Source organism: Cryptomeria japonica, chromosome 5 (assembly GCF_030272615.1).
Source record: "Cryptomeria japonica chromosome 5, Sugi_1.0, whole genome shotgun sequence".
In the NCBI taxonomy this organism is placed as follows: Eukaryota; Viridiplantae; Streptophyta; class Pinopsida; order Cupressales; family Cupressaceae; genus Cryptomeria; species Cryptomeria japonica.
This window is the reverse complement of record NC_081409.1, coordinates 318,810,027-318,826,826: the sequence shown is the minus strand read 5'-3', so window position 1 is coordinate 318,826,826 and position 16,800 is coordinate 318,810,027. Positions and strand designations below refer to the sequence as shown.

The window sequence follows — 16,800 nt, the reverse complement described above, 5'->3', positions numbered from 1 at the left end:
AGCAGAAACGGAAGCACCAGCAGTAGCAAACTGAGTGGGACGATATGGAGGTAAGGAAGAAGGGCCTCCAACGCAACCTAACTGTGTCCCTCTTCCTAAAACTGTCTCTCTCCCAATGGCCGCTCGATCCTCCTTTTGTTTCTTTTTTCTTTCAATCTCCTCAACCATTACATAACAATCACGTACGTCCTTAGAGACTGCTTTTAGGCATGGTTCGGCATCATGTCCACGCACATCAGCAATATGGTATTTCAGCCTATATATACCTCCATGGAATATTGTTTTGCAAAACATACATTTTGTTTGCCCCTTTCCTTGCCCTGGAAAATCCTCATGATATTCCAAGCAGGGTCCTTTCTCATGGGGGGTCTAGAAGCTGAAGTAGACATTTTAGGATAGTTTTGTGAAAGTTGAAGTTGAGGCAAATAATAAAGTGAAGTTTGCTGCAATAAAACATTACAAATACAAAATAAAATTAATACATACATTCAAAAAAACTAAAGTAGGGTTTGTAAATTTTATTTTTTTTAAATTGTAGGGTTTGTCAAACCCTACAGTTTAAAAAAAAAAAATTAACAAACCCTACATACAACCCTACCTAGTACAACTACATACTACATGCTACATACAAATTACAAACATACAAAAGATCTTGCATACAAGAAAATGTAAAACTTTCAAAATAAATGAATAGAAAATGGAATTTTTGCATATAAAAAACAAAATAATGTTAAAAAAAAACAATCTTACCTCTTACAAAAAGCTTGAAATGAGCTGCAAACTCTTCCTATCCAACTCTTGATGCACCAAATCGAAACACAATGCAGCTCCAATGTGACAAATTGAAGAAAACTTGAGCTTCCTCCTTGCTGGTTTTTCTTCTATGCACCCTTGTTTTTCTTCCCAACTCACTTTACTCTTCCTTTTTTTGCAAGTGAATGAAATGAAAGTCACTTTTAGGGCTAGAAGACAATTAACATTAAAAAACGGATTTAAAAAAACTTTCCAAACTAATTTTTTATTGACTTTTTACTTATGCCAACGCCGGCTGAGTCCAGGGCTCGGGACTCGCCGAGTTTGGCGATTTTGGGCCAAAATCGCCAACTCGGCGAGTCTGGCGAGTTTACTCGCCAGACTCGGCCGAGTCCGAGTCCGAGCCCCTGGGACTCGATTGGCCTGACTCGGACTCGAACTCGCCAAGTTTGGGCGATTTCGGGCGAGTCCCATTTCTCTGCTATGCACATACCATCATGTGAAGACTTAATCTAATAAAAGGCTTTTTTATGTTATTATCAAGATTCATGTTCCTGATAGTACTCTTCTTTTTGGGTTTAATGACACCCTCCTAATCTTTCTTAGAATATTCTTGTCTTTTGTGGTTGCATTTACCATTTAATATTGAAATTAAGATGTCCATATTCATTACACCCACAACATCCAAGTGGCAAGCTTTTGCAATCTAGAGCTTGGATCCACTCCATCTCTCCAACCTTTAGAGTTATACCTTTTGGAAGAGGAACTGTGATATCTAGTTCAAAAAAATGTTGCAATTAATTGAAAAACCCTTAACCTGGAATGCCCTAAAATGTGAATGGCTAACCCCAATGATTTGGCAATCATTTTGAAAACACATTGGGACCAGAATTCCTAAGGGAGAGCATATATCCGAATCTAGACTAGTGCCATCATGGGCATTTCCTCAATGGAATTGAAAGAGTTTAGCATCTCAGAAAAAACTACGACCTTCACCAAAAACCATATCTCTATCAAATTCATTAATAAATATGGCAATAAAATACCCTTTGGCACAAGCAAACAGCTAATAATCTCCATTGTTTCCCAATTATTTTGAGCCCAAAAATATAGGTCTTTGAGCGATAACTACATGCAAGGAATCTACAAATCAGGCTTCTACCATGAAAGGTAGACGTATTCTTTTGAAATTCTTGGACATCAATGTTAACAATTGGAGAGTCCTTCCAAGCTAGCATGCCTTGATTCAAACTAATTATGCATTTATCAACCTTACACTTGCCACCAGCCACCAGCCACAAGCAACACTTTGATTTCCTTATTGCAAACCTAGGGTCCAAATCTTGTAAGCACATTTCTGAAAGAGCGAGGGAGGATTGATCTACCTAGATCCATTGAGGGTAAACCAAAACAAGGAGCAAGAACCAACCGCCAAATAGAGAAAACAAAAGCAAGAGGTGAAAAAAAACTAGCAGACCTCATTTCCATGAATATGTTGAATACATTTTTGGGTTTTTCTTCATGCGATAGTATTTTCACCTCATGAATCAACTGTAGTTTTTAGAATCAAGGCTATAATGTTCTATCATTTATGTCATCTAAATAAAATTCATTAATATTTGTTATTCATCTCAGTGAACCTGCAAATTTCTGACTTGAACCTTCATCCATACTGAGCTCAATAGTCTGAGCATTATAATGTGTCCAAGTGTTTCGTGCAGATTACACATCTATAAAAACATACTAGAAGAGGTTTCTATTCATGGCCCACTTCCCTCAGTTCCAGAACTCTACATCCCAAGGTCCATAGTTGCTAAGTATCTAGTACACAATTTAGAGGCCATGCCGTGTATTCCTAGTTCTTAATTTCACTAATTTACTACTCTTTCATGTGAAGAGTGCAATGACATACTGATGTGAAGATCAAGGATTTTTGCTGTTTGTTCTTCACAATAGCTGAAATTCTTCAACTGCTAGATCAAAAGATAATTACTCTCCCATGTGCAAAGAACAAGAACCATTATATGCACAGCTGAGTCACTTACAGACTTAGAATACAACGGCAGTGGTGTCGCATTCATAGAATCACTTGGAGACATGGGATTGGGCACTGAATCATTTTGATATAGGCTGCAAGAGAGTATTATTAAGGGTACAGCTATAATGCATTAAAATATAGTCAGCAAGAGCTTTAAGTACAGCTATGGTGTCCCATCCTTGAACCCTAGTTTCCTTGTCACTAGGAGATGCATGTACTCTGAACACAGCATCAATCAGCACATGAATCATCACTTACTGGTACAACTCATTGTCACAAGCAAAAAAATTAACATTATTGGAGCATTTAAAATAGCAATCTAGTGCACTTCACTTCATTTCAGGAAAACTCCAAACCAGTTAATTCACTTTGAAAATGGGGATATTATAGATAATTGAGTTCCAACAAGAGATATTTGGACGGAGCATGCAAGCCTAACACTAAAGAAGAGAATGCACAATCATCATGTAGTATCGGTTTTATTTCTACCTTTACAATTTCAGAAATACATGCCCAGTATTGTGGTAAATTGAAAAACATTGCTAGACAAAACCAATAATCCATTACAATCCATGCTGCAAGAGTTATTGTTAACTGAATCCATATGTTTCTGCATGTTCGCATGCCTAATACCAATGTTAATTTGTTGAATTCTGCATCCTCCTGGACTTTTTTGTGTGCTCAAACCATAGTGGCTTCATCTACAAGACAAATCACTAATAGGTTTTGTGTACATATTATCTTATAACAGTTTATTATATTTATGGTAGCACAACACTTAAAACAGCAATAACAAAGCACTACCTAAGAGTAGTGTTTTTTCAATCACTCATATAAATGGAGAAAATATGACAACAAAACTTCATGATATAGAGAGGAAAATCATGGGAAAGCTATGGAAATAAAGAGAGATTATGTCTCATCCTGGAGGGGTGGCACAGTTGGACAAAAGCATCCAGTCTATGTCAGCGACATCCCAAGTTCGAGTCACCATCTCGACTTATCCGATGATGGTGGCTTCCAAGCAGTTGCCATCATCCCCAAGGATTAGTCTGGCCCAAAACTTGGGGTTGCGGGGTGTTGTGACGTTTTCACACATTGCCCCATTGCAAATGAGGACCCCCACTTTTGGCTTTCTGGGGTTAACCCTTTTGGTTTTGTTGTTAGTCGTTTTAGTGTCTTAGCCTTTGCATTGAAGGGATTGAGTCAAGTGGATCTCCTCAAGAGGTCGGGTCAATTGAGTGATTAGGGGTTATTTAGATCATTCCTAGGGTGTTTTTTGTGTACTATCCAATCGCACTTCAAGTTGCTAAATCAAACCTTGGTTGAATGCATAATGTCCTCCTAGGTCCCATCCCTTACATCAAGGACAGAGCAAATTCACCTTAAGAAGTCTAGAATGTCATCTTGATCCTCAAATGTCCTGAAATTTGGCTGTGTCTGGAATGTCATCCTGATCGTGAAATTTGACTAAGTTTGGAAAATTGAAGAAGACTCCAAAAACTAGATTTTGCATTATAACTCCTAGAGGTCCGAAACCACTCTCAAACATCTTGACAATATATATGGAATATAACTTAAAGAATAAGAAAGAAGAAAGATATAAGGAAATGTCACTTATACTTAAATGTTATATTCCATATATGAATCCTGACGGGGAGACTAACATGTCAAATTCCGAAGGGTCCATAGCGAAATCCTTAGGATAGCCTAAATTCTTGTCAAAAACATTAAGTAGACGCCAAATTGACAGCAAGTTGGCTTGAATATGATAGGATAAGGGGGAATGGGCAAGTCCAAGGCAACTTGGATGTGAATTGAGCCTAGAAATGCAAATTTCGCTCCTAACCCTTCCAAAGGGTCCAGAGCGAAATTCCTAGAAAGACTCAATTTCACCTAGTGCACTAAATGAACCTTGTTTTGATAGCAAATTGACTTGATGGTGATGGAAGGAGGTGTATGTAATATCCCTTGACTAATCTGACCCTGTTTCGCTTATTTGAACCCCAAGGAATATTGTCAAACACTTGGCATACAATGTTTGAAGCCGCCGTAGTGAATTCTTTATTTGTCTTCTTTGGGTTTGTAGGCTGCAAATGAAGTTATGGAAAGCTTCTAACAATGCAAAGTTGTTATAGAAATGATATACTAGCTGTTTTAGACCTTTCCACACATATGTAATGACTGAAATTAACTAGTACAGCTAGTTGACATTAAGACAAACACTTGTCATGCATCCCAATGTATACCTACAGCCATTAGGCATTTAAGCAAACAATTGGCATGAAAGCTAAGTGGCTGATCAATGTTGAATGTTACCATGAATGTGGAATATGCAAATTATATCTCCATTAAACATATGCAACCTCCAAGTATTTCATGATATAATCATAATAGAAAATGATGCAATGAAGTAATGATTTTCTAATACAATGACCATAGATAGAAAACCTGGAATTTCAATGGCTGCCTTGATATATTGGTTTGATTCTCCTCATATGCAAATCCCTTGTCAAATATATATAGTTGTTCAACCTTTCTAAATCCCCTTCTATAGAACTCAAACTACTGTAGCGCACTGCTCACGGCAACATTAAAATGTTATAATATTTCATTGGCATCGATAATGTAATTAAACCTTGGGTTATGTGCTCATAAATTATTAATAAACTTGGCCCCCTTATCATGATAAATAGACCCTCATTTAAGTGCTTTATAATATAAAGTCATTTTATAACTTAATAATATAATCTCCAAATAATTAATGTTTAATTGAGCCAATTAAACATAAATATCTCCATGAATACTTTGTATTTTCAAACGTCGTCTGAACTGGGAGCTAACATGAGGAGACTGCATATGACCATACCCCCTTTACTAAAAATAGTAGGGGTCCATCTCTAACATCCCAAGACTTACTAAAAATAGGAAGTAGAGCAAATGATGTCCGAATGATGCCAAACGAAGACCAAACTGAAGCACTCTGAACACTGGAGATGATACCAATCCTCAAAAGACCCTCTATCCAACACATTAGCCTACGAGGGTCAGGATAATAGGCTAATCTCACAAAATCCAAGTCTGCTAAAATGGGGACATTACAGTGTAGTAAGTTAAATTCAAGACAAAGAAAAGATGAATCGATGAAGAAATTGGGCGAATTCTCCTAAAAACACATATTTCCTCCTTGTTCAAATCAAAGTTTTTGTTCCTAGGACATGGTTGAGGGGGAATTGATATATTCTTGCCTTAAGAAGTGAATTGAGGAGAGGGCAATGATGAATTTGAGCCAAGAATGCAAATTTCACTCCTGACCCTTCCAAAAGGTGGAAGGGTCCAGAGCAAAATTTCCTAAAACCTCTATTTCGCTCATTGTTGAGACTAAGATCTCTGTTCCTATGGCATAGTTGAGGGAAGATTGATGTATTATTGCCTTGAGAAGTGATTTGAGGCAAAGAGATGATAAAATTTGAGCTAAAAGGCAAATTTCGCTCCTGACCCTTCCAAACGGTCCAGAGCGAATTTTTCTTGATGCCTGTACCTTGCCCAAGGTCCAAAGCAAAGTCCTTTTAGGCAATTTTTAGGGTCAAATAAGTGATGTCTTCATGAGAGAGGGATCGAAAGGTGAAAATCAATGCAAATTGAAGTGAAAGGAAGGAAGAAATTCGCTCCTGACCCTTCCAGAGGGTCCAGAGCGAATTTCATTATAGGGCATGTCCCTGGAGAGGGTCCAAAGCAAATTTCATTATAGGGCCTATCCTTCCAGAGGGTCCTGAGCGAAATTCATCCTAATGCCTTCTTGTTGATGATTTAAGGTAAGAAATGCTATCTTAGAATGAATATGTCATGTATTCTTAATCATCTCTTGTTTGTTTTGCAGGCCAGCAAAATCAAGATGGAGGAAGATCAGGCCAGGACAAGGGCGACCTCATCAAGTTTCATCATCATCAAGGACACTTCAAATGAGTGAGAGAGGACTCAAAGTACTTCCAAGTTGAAGGACTTCAAGTGTTCAAGGAATTGCACGTAATGGACCAAGCTATCCTCAAGGACCTCATTCTATCACATGAAGAAATCACAAGATGGCAGAAAAGAAGAAATTGCTTGACCGTGAAGAAGCCTCATCAAGCACAGGAGAGCCAAGGAGAGGCAAGTCATCCATCAAGAACATCAAGGACAGAGGAGGATCAACCAAGGTCAGTGCAAGGGTACGTTGAAGAAGCAGATAGTTTCAGAAGAGTTAATCAAAGTTAGCTTCTCAGCATCACCAAATTGTGTATCGAAAGAGATACGAGCAAGTACCAAACAAGGTGGCATCCCAGTCATTGTTCCTCCAGTCATATAGGTCCACATCAATATGTCCAAATTCAATGTACCTGACTCACCAGTGATGGCACAAACTTTGAGGCACCTACCTCGGTTTCCTATTGGTCCACACTCATGAAATGTAATTTTCTCATTGGCTAAGGGAAGTTTGTTGTAACAAACCCTAATTAGGGTTTTCATCTTGTAATCCTAGCCATTGATTGTAAATCAATCAGAGCCATTGAAATGTAAAGAGCTCTCTATATAAAGCTCTGGCTCTTCATTTGTAAAGGTTAAGAGATTAGTCAATAGTTAATAGTTAGCTATAAGTGGTTAGAATAGCTATTAGTCAATAATGAGTGGTGATTAAATAGCAATTTGAGTAGATTAGGAAGAGAAGGCAAGAAATTGTTGCCTTGATTGTAAATGAACTCCATTTTCATTGAAGTTATGATGAAATGTGTCGTTTCTTTGCAATATGCATGGTCTTTTGTTGAATCTTCATTTTAGATGATGGTTAATTAGATTGAATGAAGGAAGTTACTGAATGCACTCGCGTGGAATCCGCCTAGTCCAAACCACTAGACTCTTGCTGATTGTAAGGGCGCCCTGCGTGGTCAACTGGCATAAAATAAGCTTAATCTCGAGTCGTTACACGTCTATTATTCATGCATTAACTTGAATGCTGATCAGTGTCTGATGGTGTAACAATTTGAACATCTTTAAAATTCCCTTAGAAGATTGCACTGAGTTGGTGTCAAATTCTTCAATCTGATGGTGAGACCCAGCCCAGTAGGACTCCACCTAGTTATTCATCCATCTTCTTGCATTCTAGGTCTTAGAGTAGACTTTCTGAGTCCTTTTCCTTTTGCTATTTCTTTATTATCTCGGTGAGTAGATAGGACTTGAGTTCCAACAGATTAAACGCTCAGGCAATCGAATGTAAGTCCCCTTGTGAATCTAGCAAAATCACATCACACCAACAGAGCTTATCCACACATAGAGACCCTACATATAAGAACCTTGGAGTTGCCTCCATTGATCCTTAGGTGAAATCTTCAGCATTCGGGGAAACTTTGTTCAAGAGAGGATAAGATACCTTGGTATTTTATTCTGTGTTTGCATGTGCATAAAAAACACATCAACACAGGGCCACCCTGATTTACCAAAGAGAGAGAGAGAGAGAGAGAGAGAGAGAGAGAGAGAGATTATGTCTCAAAAACTTGCAAAATGAAACTGTCTTATCCCCAATATCCCCTTATTCAGTTATTTCCTTAAAATCCTTCATTTTTTCATTTACACTGCGTTTTTTGAGTTGCATCTAGATTTGAACAATTAATTGTCAAGGTTACCGGGAGACGGGGGTACTCGGAGACTGGTACCGGTACTGGTACGGCTAATTTTCAGCAATCCACCAATTTTTTTAAAATATAATTTAATAATTTCCAGAAAATATCATGACATAGAACTTTGAAAACAAGAACAATGGTAAAGTATAATGTTAAATTAAAAATTGAACAAAAATTGATATTAAAATTGCGTATACTACTGGTACCATAGCCAATCTAAATGGCTTGTGCAACGGGAAGTTTCCGGCTCCGATACCGGAGACGCGTCTCCATATCCGATACGCATCTCAAGGGGGTAGGAGACACGTCTCCTGGTAGCGTAGTTAATTGTCAAATTTGAGTGAAGTCTCGGCTAGTGTATCTTGCCAACCACATTACCGGGTCCTTCAGTAGAATTGTAATATCCCTTGGTAAATCTGACCGTGTTGTGATTATTTGAGCTCCAAGGAATATTGTCAAACACTTGTCTTGCAAAGTCTGTACTTGTTGTTCTTGTTTCAGTTTGTTTGGGTTTGTTTTCATGATTGCCAATGATGACCAAAAGCTTAAAAAAGAATGTAAATAAGCTTAACAAATAACAGAGATGCAATGCAAGACTTCTCTTTTAGATATCCAATGGCTTATGAAGATTGAAAATGATTATAACTGATTCTTACAGCCAATAAGCATTTCTACAAACACTTGGCATGTATACTAGTGATTCAATATAAACTGAATGAATAACTACAACAAAGGCATTTCATCAAACAGTTATCATGCAACCTCTCCTTCCTTTTATTGATGTTCTATCTCATTACAACGCTAGTATAGAATGATGACCCGGGACTCTTGGCATTACAATGTAAGTCCGGATACTAAATGCAATATTTAGAGAGCTGGAAATGATTGTTATTTCGAATAGATTATATATACCAACTCATTAATGCCAAAACATACCCGGAAAGACAAGCTGTTCGCTTTTATTGAAATCTGGAAATGCACATTTATCTATGAATGTGACAGCTGAAAGTGATCTATCTGCCTGAGAGATAAATGTTCTCCACCATATTAAACATTCAAAGGATTCCAAAGTCCATGGCATTCTCAAAAGTGATGAAATATGCACCAAAGCTTTGGCATTTTGCCTCAAGCTTATACGTCCCTGCCCAGAACTTTGCTACAGACTGCTGTAAGTTGCAATCTGCACTTTGTGAGCCCACGTGGCTATGTAGAAAGGCACGCATAGCAAATAGAACCCTCCTCAATGATATACCATCATACCCTTGACTCTTCTTGAAGTAAAAACACCACACTAATGAGCAGCATGAGTCCCACGTGCCAAAGGAATTAAGGCACAGCAGCAGCAATATTCTTTGTAACAGCGATTCACTCTTTTTTTTAAGTCTTCAATCTGCAACAAGTATTCTTCAAACCCTTGATGGTAAACTTCAGAAACTTCACTAATTAAGCTCAACGGTGGACTCTGATATAAATCCACTCTACTTAGAAGGTCTGGGTTTGCGTCCAACCTTCAGCTTCCAAGGGGTTTTGTCCTCAGAATGATCCAGTCACTGAATATCAGCAACAAGAGAAATAGCTTCAATATAATATTCTCATGACATGCTCTTGAAGGAAGACAAGGTTTGTTTATAAAGACTCCTTAAACTCCAAATCAATCTCCATGCTCAATGTGGGATAAATCCTTCTTTACTTTTAATTCCTCCTTATGAAGTAGCTTCTCGAACAAGCTTGAGAGCTTTATTAATTAAAATGACTTTATATTGTCATTTTATAAAGTCGCTTTATGAAAACAACCTAAACACTTTTTAACACCCCCCCCCCCTCTTTAGTCATCATATCATAAAGTCATTTAATGCTATAATGGCCCCACTCTTAATGACATTTTATAAAGTTAAATCATAACTTTATAATATAATCATTAACAAATAATATCATTAAATGCCATTATAATTTTAATATCTCATTGATTACTCATTATCTCTATGTTGCATCTGAACCTAGAGGTCAACCATTGTTCCCACTACCCATCCAACTGCCTTACTAAAAATAGTAACGATCCCTCTCGATCAAATACTAACTTACTATAAATAGTAAGTGTGTGAAACAGAGTCAAACGAAGGCCAAACTGAACCAAACGAAGAGCAATCCTGAACATTTCTAACCTTCGGAATGGAAATAAGCCTCCTGCACTGCCAACTGGGACCCTCTACCCATCAGTCTTAGCCTACGAGGGCCAATAATAGGCTAATCCAATCATAAACCATATCATCTCAAAAAGGGGACATTACAGGAACCCCCGGATCTCGGTCCGGTTCAAACCGAGTTCGGGTTCGAATGTAGTTTGTTGTGGGTCCGGGCAGAGTCCAGCCTAAAACATATGGGATCAATCCTGTCGAACCCTGACAAGCCAGATTCATTTATGCTCAATAGAATGAAAAACAAAACCATTTTGCTCCATCGTTGAACTTTCATTTTTGCTTGCCAATGCTCGAAGAGAGAAGAAAATTGATTGTTGCATGCTTGAAGTTGGTTCTTGTGCAATTCCTATTTGGTTGCAATTGTTGATTTGTTCTCAATGTCATTGAAGAGGAAGATTTCAACAAAAGAGGTAAGCTTTGAGTTGTTTTCTATGTTTTTTTTCCTTGCAACTTTTTTACAAATTAAAATGAACTCTTCAGTTTTATTTTGTTTTTTTCATTTTGGTTTGTGATTTTGTGCATATCCATGTTGTTTATAGAATTACTTGTGTTAGGTATTAAAATGGCAAGTGCTTCTAGCTCTGGGAGCCAGCCCTAATTTAAAATAGACCCCCACCCTCCCCTTTGGAAATATGTGGAAATAGTACAACTACTTCTAAGTGGAGAAGGTTTCACTTGGATTTGTTCTATTGCAAAGCCCAATATAACAGTTCATACAGTCGAGTGAAAGCACATTTGTGTTTTATCCCTCATCAAGACGTCAAATTTTGTCCAAGAACACCAAAAGGTAAAGGCCTTCTTGCAGAGGAACAAGTATTCGCATATATTGAAGAGCAAGCAAAAAAGAAAGCAAAGCAACAAGGAAAATAGCTATAGTGGCTCATCCTTTGGCAAAGAACAAGAAAGGATCAAAGGCCTCTCCATCACCTTCCAATCTTGAACCTACAGAGGACCATCCATTCTTGTTTGTACCTCAAGAACAACTTGTGACATATAAGAGAGCAAAGGGACCCTTGGAAACAACATTTCACAATAAGGGAAGAGAGATTGTCGAGCAAGACATATAGCTAGATGTATCTATGCTAAAGGATTGGTATTTAATGATGTTCACTCACCTTATTGGCAAAAAATGGTGAGATCAATTTGAGGCTCCAAAGGGATTCAAGGGCCCGGGTTATGAGAAGGTGCATACTTCCTTGTTGGACAAGAGGTGAAACATGTAGAGGACTCCTTAAAGCCCATCAAGGATTGATGAATCAAAACAGGGGTGTCCATCATATCTATTGGATGGAAAGATGCAAGAAATCACCCATTGATCAATGTTATTACAATGTCCCCTAAAAGGACAATGAATTTTGAAAGCAATGGATTGTGAAGGGTAGGTGAAGAACGGTCCATTTAGTACTAATATTCCTTGCCAAGCCATTGAGGAAGTTGGCCCTCAAAATGTTGTTCAAGTTGTAACAAACAATGCCAAAAAGCTATAGGGCTCCTGGGTTATTGGTTGAGGAGCGCTATTCGCACATTTTTTGGACACCTTGTGTTGTCCACTCAACCAAATGCTACAAAAAATTGGCAATGAAGTTGAATGGATCAAAGAGGTGTATGTTGATGCCGAGGATATCCAAATGTTCATCACCAACCACCATATGTCACAAGGCATATTTAGACAATTCTCGAGATTGGAACTGTTGAAGGTAAGTTAACTATATTTTTTACTTTAGTAAACTTTTTAATTTAATTTTAATTTTAATTTTTTATTATTTTGATTTTGAAATAGGTTGCTAAGACCTATTTTTCCTCTAACCCACTTCTGTTGAAACCACTTGTGAAGGTTTGTGAGGTGCTATCTAGCATAATAATCAACCCTAATTGGAGCATATGGAGGCAATCTAGCACTACAAGGGCAGCAAACATTAGGAGAATGGTATTAGATGACTCTTGGTGAGATCGTGTTGAGTACCTCCTGAGTTTCACTGGACCTATATTGAGCATGATCCATTATACTGACATGGATAGGCCTTGTTTGGGTAAGGTATACGATGGCATCAACTCAATGATTGAGAAGATGAACATCATCATAAATGAAAAAGAGCAATACCCCAAAGAAACATTCTTTAAAGAACTACAACAAATCATGGTGGAGAGATGGAACAAAATGACCACTCCATTACATCTCCTTGCCTTTGCATTGAGTCCCAAGTATTATAGTCCACGGCTCCTTACTGGCACAAGAGTTGCCCCATATAGAGATCCCAAAGTTGCTCAAGGGTATTGTTGTTGCGTGGGACCCCCAACCCTCCTCAACACCCTAACCTCTCCGGTGGTGCTCTCACTAATAGTGTGAACTTTTAGTGTAATGGCAACTGGTGACTCTACTAGGGAGGGTTCGACTCCCACTGGCAATAGCTTACTCGCCTCAAGGTCAACCAGGCTAAATTGTAGTCATCTGGGACCCTTAACCCTCCTCAACATTGTTGTCGTGTGGGACACTCAACCCTCCTCGACATTGTTGTCATGTGGGACCCTTAACCCTCCTCGACACCCTAACCTCTCCAGTGGTGCTCTCACTAACAGTTCGAACTTTTGGTGTTGTGGCAATTGGTTTGTTTAAGAGGTACAAGGTAGCTCTTTGTAGACTCTCTCACAGTGACACATGACCTGCAATGAGGGCTGAATTCATGAGTTTTGCAAGCACAAATGATTGTGGTCTTGAAGCTCTTTGGGACAGATATAGGGTTGATGCTCATAGTTGATAGTACTTCCATGGAGAATCATACCAACACCTACAACCTCTTGCCATCAAATTTTATCGTAAGTTCTTAGTTTTATATAAAAAAACCTTCTATCTTGATTTTAACTATATTGTTTTAATAATTTGTTACATCCCTCTTCCGAACATTGGTTTTATTATAAATGATGCAAATGTGTGAAAGACTGAATATTGATATTTTATGATTTCCTTTTGTGAAAGAGTAATCTTAAGTTTAAATTTATGGATGGACATGAATGGTTATGTTTGGATATGTTTCATCTTTCTTTTATGTAATCATATATATATACTCATGATATGGATGAGAAGATAGGATTTGATCTAACTATTTTACATATGACCAAGTGGTTGCAGGATAAGCTACACACTTAGGAGGGAGGGAGAATATCATGAAGGAGAGGATTGCAGACTTCGGAAAGGGACCAACTTGCCATCAAACCTTGAGCCTAGAGATAAGTTGTGCTAGTAATTGGTCATCACCTTGGCTAACTAGTTGGTGGTCAGTTTATTCCTTGATGTATTGGGTAGTGCTTTTCTGTGTATTGACCTTGAGTTCTCTAGTATTCTATGTAATCATTAATTGAACTATATTGGACAATCTCTTCATATATATATATACTTAAGTAAACCAAATAAGTGTTTATATAGCATAAATAAATATATATACTTTATGCATATATATACACGTACATTCATGCGATGTGCGTATATACACATGTATAAACATTAAGATGTATTTATGTTATATAACTCTTAAGTGGAAGTGTAATAAGATATATTTTCGAGTATGCTTACAAATATTACATTTTACATAATAGAGGAATTTAATTATCGTCTAGTAAGCCAAAGTGTGCTTATTAAATATGAAGTGAAGTGGAAGGAGGCATTATTCCTTACCACCGCTTGCAGCTCGAGGCCTCTTCTATTGCTCAAGATGGCCACGTTCTTGGAGAACAGTTTTCTTGCTTCATGCGATCATTTATAGATGTTTTCACTTGAAACTTGTGTTTGTTTTTCATGCTTGGTCATTATCCTCAGCGTGTATGATGATGATCGTGGAATAAATGCGAGGGGACTGGCTCATGTGAAAATAATGATTACTTCTGCATTGTTTTACTTTGGCATCGAGTAATCTTGGAGGAGCTTTCTTTAATTACCTCAGCTCATCTAGAGGAGGAGTTTTGGTGGAAGTTGGAGACATCTTACTGAGCAACAAACTTGATATTTGTGAGATCATTCTTCTTGGCTCACAGAATATAGGCATGTCGTACTCTCCTATTTGAATTGAAAAGAAGCATCGATATTGTTATGTGTAGCTTAAAATATAAGTTTGATTGTATACAAAGCCGATTGGCACTTTCATTCTGCAATTTATATTGCTGTTGAGTAAAGAACTCGTTCAGAGGGGGCACTGTCTGCTTGTTGGTCAATGGCATGACAAAGCAGCATCCACTCTGAATAATTCTTATTTTGTTTCTTGAATTAATGAGGATCGTGAATGCATCTAGAACATATCCAGTTGAGAGTAGAGATCAACCCTGCATATCTTAGATAATAGAAATGTTACTAATTTAAGTAGAATGGACAAATCGAAGGTTCATGCTTTGTTAACTGTTATAATTCTTCCTGTGAACCGATGCTAAAATGATGTATAATGATTAAGGAAATAAGACTGCTTGCGTACCTGTACCATGGTATGTTGAGCAACGTACTGTAAATTCAACAATAGATTCGTTAAGTTCTTCCGATTGATGTAATGTTATAAACAGACACTCATAATGTCAGAAACCTACTTTCAGTTCTGTAGAATCAGTTTGATTTCAAATGAGGTAAATGCAAAACGGGACCTTGATAGAACCATGTTTAAATAACTGAATCTTTATAGATGTTGCCATGAGTCTTGTGATAATTTATCAGATAGACATGAGATCAAAGATTGGATTGTTAGAACCTTCCTCAGGTCAGTTATTTGGTTTCAGTTAATGTGTGACTGGTTAATGTCATGTTTTCCATGTGGTTCATTAAACTAAGAATCCAGTGGGATAGATGTATATTTAAGAATTGTGAGTTGGTTGTACTCTAGCATGGGCAAGTCAAGTAAGGGTGGTGAATTCTGACAACAAGTGTGTGCATTTTATTGAAACCTAGGCCAACATGGCGCTGCATTTAGCATGCGACCGTCAGTTCACATGAACCAGATACACCTCTAGTCAGATGGTCATACTAGTCAGGGGGTACCTATAGTGTGTGACCGACTAGTTACATGTAAGTTCTAAACACCAGGCTCAGATGGTAAAATGGCATGTTGGTCTAAACAATAGTCTGCTTCCCTCGTGAAGTGTTGAGCCCTTCCAGTAGGAAGAGGCACGGGAGACTATCAGGTCTATGGTTGGGTGGAAAGCCCTTGATGATGCTCTCCCTCCCTAGACTATGTCGCGGCTTGTACCAGATATCATAAGAAAGCTTAATGAGTTGTAATCACTGAAGCTTATCTTTTTCTTTGATGAGAGTGGAATTATTAATTGAATCTTCCATTCATGCATATTAAGAATATTTCTTAACTGCTCTTTTAAATTAATTATTTTCAGTTAAAATAGTTAGTTTTCATTTTCTGATGAAAAGCAGTTAGTTATCTGCTTTCTTTTTCAGCTGAACTTGAAGATAGTTGTTAATTCATTCTCTTAAAATAAGAAAGTTTACTATTTATCCTTTTATAAGTTTAGTGGTTGTTACATAATTTATAATTTAATTTTATATATATCCCTTTTATCTAATATCAAAATCTTGATAGATTGTTAGTTCATCTTCATCTAAGAAGAATTGGAGCACATACTCTTTCGTCCACACTATAAACCACAATAGACTACACTCCAAAAAGGTGGAAGACTTGGTCTTTGAGCATTCAAACTTGCAGCTCCTCACACACAGAAAATTCCTACAAACAAGGGGACACAAAGCAGCACGATATTGATGCAAAGCATGCTGAGTTAGATGATTCAGTTTCCCACCTTACTGCACTTTGAGTTGATGATGACCATGAGCTACCTAGTGATCATGAGACTGAGGATGCTAGTATCACTACCAATGCTAGTGCCAGTGGCACTACTTGTGGTTCTACAGCATATGGAGGATGATGATATTTTTTATGACACATATGATATTTGATCAGTGATGGCTGATTGTTGACACTTGACATTAATATTTTTGAGCTAAAACATTAATATGGTGGTGTATTTTGTCATTTTATTTGAACTAAAACTTTAATTTATATCACGATAGTCGAGTTTGACTATTAATATGGTGGTGTATTTTGCTATGTTAGACTGTTAGTATAGCGGTGTATTTTGAACTCAATTACTGCTGCACATATGTATATATTTTCTA

The 16,800-nt window shown here is 37.6% G+C and overlaps 1 protein-coding gene across 1 annotated transcript in view; it reads right to left on the bottom strand.

Annotated features, from left to right (window-relative positions):
* LOC131062624 (RNA cytidine acetyltransferase 1) overlaps positions 1–16,800 on the bottom strand; it is a 105,872-nt gene that overhangs the window by 34,687 nt on the left and 54,385 nt on the right. The gene's annotated exons all lie outside the window — the stretch shown is intronic.